Genomic DNA, 6,614 nt, shown 5'->3' on the forward strand with positions numbered 1-6,614 from the left:
AAAAAATAAATAATCGAATAGGTCCATCAACATAACAAACTGTCTTCACTATTCTATACATCTACCTAACAAAATCTTACACGTACATACTAACTAGATTTATGCCGATATGACATTTTCTGTGACTATGTACTTTCTTAACTAATACACATTTCTTCATTCTGTTACGTGAATTTAAAATATTCAATAGAGTTATTAACAATCTAACCAACAAAGTCTGACTTAACTTAATAATCTAATTATCAAACTTGACTAGTTACTAACTAAATTAATAATTATGTATTAACAAGTAACAACCTAATACACGAAAAATAAACTAGAATTCCAAATTTCTATCAGTGGCCTAAATGACATATAGCCGTTCATCAGCCTTATCTCGTTTATAGTGTAAACGAGATATACACGTATTACGTGCACGTGCCTTATCTCGTTTATGTTCAACATTATCTCGTTTACAATGTAAACGAAATAAGGCTGGAGACGGATTTTCATAATAATTTTTAAATTTATTTATTTCAATAATAAATACATTTATTTAATTTATTTAAATACAAAATTTCCAAATTTTCATTTCTTGGCTCACGTTAATTCCATAAATGATTTTTGTTAACAACTTGTTGACAGGTGCCATGCTAAGTAGATAATTAGTGGCAAGTGTTAAAATAAAATTTTACCATATAAAATCATATAAAATGAAATAATGAAGTATTTTTAATGGGCCAATTATAAGGTACAGATTTACTCATACAGATTTAAGGAGGTGTTGACAAGTGGCAAAGATGATGGTGTTAGGGAACAGGCTTGGCAGGGCTTTATAACATTGTCTGCCTTGGCTGCTGTAGGTGGAGCTGGCTAATGAAAGCTGGAGCCGATGTAACAAATCTAAAATTGGATTTAGTGAGTAGGCTGGGCCTTTGCTTTAGAATTTAGTTTTTGGGCATGAGTGGACTAGAAACAAAATGATATAAGAAACAAAATGACATGGTGGAGTCCAGAAGAATGCAGGCTCTGGTAAGAAATAAACAAAATCGTAACCCCAATTCAGTAAGATCGGATTCAGAATCGTCAACCTTCCTCGTAGTTCGTGGTCTTTATCTTCTCTGATTCACATGTGTGAATTTCTTCATTATTGATATCAAAGTCCTTGTGGTTTGTTTCCGATGTATTGATCGACTGAATCGGATATCAGGTTCACAGTGTTTGAGAAATGTGGCCTGTGACGGACTTAAAATACCTGCAGATAAGGCCGATAAAATCGCGACTTATTTTGATGGTGTCCACCTTTGGGGAAAAGTTATAGGGTCAAAGTTATATACCCTGAGGAAATACTTACCTAGTATTCAACAAGGTCCGTTAGAAGTCAGGTGTTGTTAAATTCACTTGTGGCTGCACTTTTATTTTCCCTTTTCGTATAATCTCATGTTTTAGGGTTTTTTTAATTTTTTTTTTGGCTTACAGTGGTTCCTGGTTGTAGACCCAGGAGAATACATGGTAGAACAGGACCTTTTTGGAATAGAGGTGATTCGGAGGAGCAAGAGGTGGCCGATTTGGGTAATCGAGGGTTGCAATCCTACGATGACCATAGAGGTATTACTTGGTTCGGGTTATTTAATTTGTTTGGGCTTAGCCCAAGACTGGTTAAATGTAATAGGTTTAAAGAGAATGTAGCAGCCGCCGTTCTATAACAAGGAGAACCCTAACCCCAGTTCATCACACCTAGAAGCAGAAATGTCGACCCCTTCTAACGTATGTAACGGTTCAGGCTTTAAGGTAACTCCTCGCCCTTGTCGTTTGGTATTTCAGACGTGTGAATTTGTAGGTTATTTATATTCTAACGCCGCTGTGTGTTGTTGTGATTCATTGTTTGATTAATTGTGAGGTAGGGGTTATGAGTGGGGGAGAGATCTGGATTACCTCGGAACAAAGACACCGCAGGATAAGGAGGAAGAGATCCGGTGCTTTGATGAGGGCGATTACCCTTGGGATGCGCACTGAGGAGGGAATTGTGTAGGTGGCGTACAGTAGAACTGGAAAAAAGGTACGTTGAACCACCAATATTTCTTCAGATATGTTATTTTTGTTAATGAAGGAGGTGAAAGGTTGGTCCAATTCATGTATTTTTTTTATTTTAGATACTTAATTTTATTATAGGGTGTTGTTGTTCTGTACGCGATGAGTGATGCAAACCCTAACCGATATTGTGTTGTTGGTGCTTTGTTACTTCAATAAGATACGAGTGGAAAGCTTATTGTTGATGAATCCAGGTAAACTGACAAATTCCATACTGTTCTGGGGACTATGTTATTTATAAGTTAGAGAATCAATTCTAAACCTAAATTTATGTAAATACCTTGCTTTTAAGATACTTATAATATCTTTTCGCATGTATGAATTGCAATGAGTCACGTTGATGCTTGCATGTTGTGTAATTGAGAAGGCAACGAATTAGTTTGGAAAAAAAGTAAAGTTGAAGATCCACAATTATTTAATGTAAGGGTAGTCTTGGGTGATGGAATGGAACATCAAAAGAAGGTTCTGTGTCGGGGTAATTGCATTATAGAAGTAGTTTTTACGAATCATGATTTTTATTGTTGTTGGATTTTCTGTCCATGTTCATCGGCTGATTAATTGTTGATAGTCCTATCTAAATGCATTTTCTGTTTTTGATTGCTTCTCCAGTCCCCCCGTATTGTAATGCTTCGCCTCTGCCCCGACAGAATCACAGAAGGAGCAATTTAACACGGAAGAGCAGCTCCAAAATTGTTTAGGCGGCTAGTGGTTCCCTCGTTCTATACCTATTCACGAATCGGTTAGTAATATAGTAACTTTTGTTGGGTATAAAGCTATCTTGGATTATAATAAATTTTTTCGTTTCGAAACTCCAATTTATAGTTTCTTGACAAAAAAAAGGCAAAATAATCACTGAGAACTTGGTTAAATTGCATTCATTCCAGTTCAACTTAGTACATGAATGAAAAGTCGTTAGAACAGAGAATACTGGTGTATTGTATAGTTTTCTGTGCCTGTTGTTAGTAATTAGTTGAGTACGTGATGCCGTAAAGTCGGATAGTTTTAAAGGATTATTGGAGAGGGCTGTCTGGTCCGATATCGGTGATGGTATCAGCCGGGGAAGGAATAAAAGTAAAATGGAGTAAGAAAGAAGATGTTAGTATTTGGTTTAATGAATGTTGGTACGGAATTGTAAAGTTATTGGGTTTAGGGCGTGGGTATTTTGTGATTTTTAAGTGTAACGGAGGATCTAAATTTAAGTTCCCGGTGATCCATTCGAGTGAACAACCCGTGCGACTATCTGGCTTCTCCTCCCTTACTCTTTCTGGACGAAGTGTTTCTCATGCCTTGTACCTTGACGGTCACAAAAAAAAGTCTCGTCTTACCAAAACACCGTTCATTCGAGCCACGTCACCCTTTCTTACACCAAACCCCCTGAGCCTGGCAAACTGTTTGTATGCCGCATAAGCCTCTTCCTCGGTACTAAACACTATGTCCAAGAAATTCTCCGTGGACCTAAAACCGGGAGCATCACCCACACACGTCTCCTGGCCTGGACTGACCCTGTTCCCGTGGGTTTCGTCACCCGTTTCAGCTGTCTCGGAGTCATTCTCATAGGAGTCATTCTCGTCATCCCCACTCGAAGAAGTGATACGAAAATACTCCTCCTCACTAAGCCCGCCCGAATCGTCCTCTTCAACGGTGCACTGCAAGTTTGAATCCATCTTTGAGATCATAACAAGAACAAAAAAAAGGAATGGGAGCCATGCTCTATCACAACATTAGTATAGGAAATGTTTTCTTTGCCAAAAAAGAAAAGAAAATATTCTTTCTTACGACAGGGACCACTGGTGTGGAACCTACATTGAATACAACTAATTCAACACCTCCTCTTTCATAATATATTTTACTTATTATTGACTTATCAAAAATAAAAAAAAATAGCCTAACGCCATACAAATAAAACTAGCACAACGTAAGACATAACTCACGTTACTCAACCAATGGAACATGTAAACGTTATATCTAGTCTTTTAAGCCAACTCTCACGCTATAAATCACATGATTTTTTATTCATACCTTCGGTGTGAGAAAGACACTGCATACTAATACATTGAAACTTTCCATCTTTTTAAGTATGACTACTAAAGACTATTCAATTGTTACTTGCACGATCTACGACCGCCCAGTACACATCCACAAACATGTCAAACAATTTTGTATGAACCCTATTCTCTATCACAATTAACTTCTTTTTCTCTGTAATCTCATTTTTGTTCTTACAATATTGGCAAATCCATAAAAGGGTACCTTAAAGACAACATTGAAGCATGGCAATGTGTAGATGACTCACTTCATGTGTTCTATGTAATGACTAGCTACGGTAAGGAAGGAACACCTGAATGTCAAACATAAAAACACAAAGAGGGACGAGAAATTTCATGCGACAAGTAGCAATTGTAAATCAATCCCAAAACTCTATAACACCAACAACTCAGTATTCAGGTTGAACGAGACAAGTTGACATTCTAGTCGTAGAAATTCAAAAGGAGGAAAGCACAAAGGCAATAGCATATACAACAAAACTGGATAAACCACGTACCTCATGCTTCTAGCCGAAACCAAAGCCAGGCACAATGCAACGGATGTTTTCAACAGATTAATGGATTGAGTTCACTTCAATACACCCAATGCTTCAAACCTCTAAAGCAAGACACCGTTTTCAACAGAGTATAACTCAATAGATAAAAAACCAGCCTACTTCATACCTGCCCCGACCCGGAAAGTAGCGCAGCACCAGCTTTCGCCCCCACTCGCAACGGTAACGTCTCACGCACAGCCGCAATCAGCGCCGGATAGGAGAGGAACCAACAACCTACACCGGAGTTGGTTTCGAGCGTTCGACCTCTGCCTCGCAGCAGCACTGTCTCCTTGTGCCTCAAACTTAGGGCATCATTTTTGGGCATAACATCCTCGTCAGTGCTTCACTTTCCTTTGATGCATCAGGGTACGCGTCTGTGTTTTTTTTTTCCTCCCTTCCATTTTCAATAGAAAAAAACAAAACCCATCTTCCATTGGATACCCAAATATTTTTATTGGCATAGCCCACCTTAACAAGTCCACTAACAGACAGTGCAACCAAAAAGCTTTGGCTGGTGACTCAGCCAATCCTACCATTAACCGGTAGACAAGCTCTGCAAAGTAGAGCAACATGTCGATCTCATAGTCATTTGGGCAGAAAATATGTAAATCTGTTTCAATTTGAATCTGTACCATATAATGACCCTTTTTAATGACATATGTCAATTTAGTATCACATGTTATAATATAATTTATCCATGTATTACTAATATATTATTATTGTAAGTGATTTGTCCACGTCTTCAGATTTTTGGCAGGGTGGGACAACCCCATTACCACCCAAAAAAAGATATTTTTTGTATCTAAATGGTTATTTTTGATAGTTGAGAATATATTTTTGGTGATTAGGTAATTAATTTTAAGTGGCTGAAAAGATATTTTTGTGGCTGAAAGGAACATGTGTGTTTATTAGGGATGGTAACAAGTTCTCATGAGGGTGAGGACATGCCTCTGTCCCCACCTCTATTATCGGTCCATGTCTCTGTCCCGTTTTCACAACGGATAACTGAGATCCCGTATCTGCCAGAGACTCGAGTATCCATGGATTTTAAAAAAAAAGAAAAAAAAAATAAAAAATGCAGAAATTGAAGATAAATCACAGAGACAGAGACAATGAGGCACATATATGAGATATAATTACAAAAATGGCAAAAAATCACAAATATAACAAAAATCAAATTAACAAATGTTTCAAGATAAATTATAGAAATTATAAAAAATTACAAAAAATTACATGAATCACAGTCTTACAGAAATCACAGAAATTAATAAATTATAGGGTATGAAGAAGAATAACGCTCACTAAATAATATTTTGTTAAGCAGAAGAGTAAGATAACTATTTAAACAACCCAAAAGTTAGTTATATAAATATATATTAATACCAAAAAAATTAATAACATGAGACCCAAAGAAATAAAAAGGTAAACAATAAAAAATAAACCAAAATCTGTTTCTAAACTTTCACAACACAATCCCTATTTATAAAATTGACCTCGAATTGGATCAAATTATCATTTTGAAAATTAACCTATACAACTATTAGCCTGTCATAAAATACTACACATTCTCCGAAATGGATACTTGCGTCCACATTGTAATTTCCAATTGTCACGCACTCAAAAAAAAAAATAGGTTAAGACCATCTTCAGTAAGGAACTTATCCCATTTTCTATTTGTGGTCCACCTGTCATAAAAAGTAACTCCACACCAGCTTTTGTGTCATAAACAGTAAATAGGAACTCAAAGCATCTCTCTCTTCTCCATTAGAAGGAACTAACTTTAGTCCCTGTTGTGGTCCCACTTAATTAATTAATTAAAATACTTAAAATTAATGTAATTGATTTTTTTCAATAATATTATTTAGATTTATAAATTTAAAAATAATTCACTATTAAAAGATATTAATATTAAATAAATTCATATATAACAATAATACACAATATATAATTCGGGATTACACTA

The sequence above is a fragment of the Arachis hypogaea genome, chromosome 19 (genome assembly GCF_003086295.3).
Source record: "Arachis hypogaea cultivar Tifrunner chromosome 19, arahy.Tifrunner.gnm2.J5K5, whole genome shotgun sequence".
NCBI classification, from domain to species: domain Eukaryota; kingdom Viridiplantae; phylum Streptophyta; class Magnoliopsida; order Fabales; family Fabaceae; genus Arachis; species Arachis hypogaea.